Source organism: Etheostoma cragini, chromosome 8 (assembly GCF_013103735.1).
Source record: "Etheostoma cragini isolate CJK2018 chromosome 8, CSU_Ecrag_1.0, whole genome shotgun sequence".
Lineage (NCBI taxonomy): Eukaryota > Metazoa > Chordata > Actinopteri > Perciformes > Percidae > Etheostoma > Etheostoma cragini.
The window spans coordinates 28055984-28057012 of NC_048414.1; positions in this window are offsets into that span (position 1 = coordinate 28055984).

The window sequence follows — 1029 nt, forward strand, 5'->3', positions numbered from 1 at the left end:
ACACACACACACACACACACACACACACACACACACACACACACACAAAAACAGATGTTAAGACTCCTGGATCTCTCTCCCTCTCTCTCTCTAATGACTGCTGAGGCTCCAGTCTATTCCAGGACAGGGTATTAATAGGCTGAGTTTGTGGTGCGATGGGGTGTTGAGTGTTCCTCTACTTCCATCCTTTGGAGAACCAATTAGACTTTCAAACCTTCACACTAAGGGCATTTTGGGGGGAAGTGAGGTCACTCTTGCTTGTCCTACTTCCTGGCAGACTTGCTGGTCTAGGAGCAGGACTTAGTTTCAGGTTTGAAGAATAATTCGGGGTTGTACCCGCTAACTTTTTTTACTTTGAGAAGTCAGGTCTTTCCTCTCTCTGTTTCGTTAGCTTCAACAACTGTTGCTAGGCAGAAGACTGCAGTCAGCGCTGTTCAACCAGCCTTCTGGAATATTCTGAACACTTTGTGGCTCCAAACAAGAACATAGCCTCACACCACACGCTGGATTGATCACAACCTGAACCAAAAATTAGAAATGAAAATAAAATAGCTATTGTTAAATTGATCCAGTGAGGTCTACAAAGCTGCTTGGCAAAAGAATTGATGTACTCTAGTTATCTAACGTTGATGAAAACAGGCTGCCCCTGTCGTTTTGGTCCCAGTCGACTGACATTTCTTTAGTCCCTTAGTCTTTTTACGCTTATTCATGCTAAATGCAAAGCATTCTAGTGGTGCGTGACTCTTTTTTTGAAAAACTCAACTAATATACTAATTTGTTGTAAGAGAGTTGGTTGATTTAAAATGTTATTAGTCGAGGACAGCCCTAGAAAGAAAACTGTTTCAGCAGCGTCACATTATTTGCAGCATTGTTTGAGTCAGGAGCCTTTATGTGCTTCAACGTTTTGGTAATACTCCGACTGATAGTCACCTAACATGCCGCTCACACAGCATGATGCTGATGGGCTATAAAGAGCCTATGGGTGCCCTTTGAAAACGTCATAATATAGTTTAAAACTGATAGAGACCA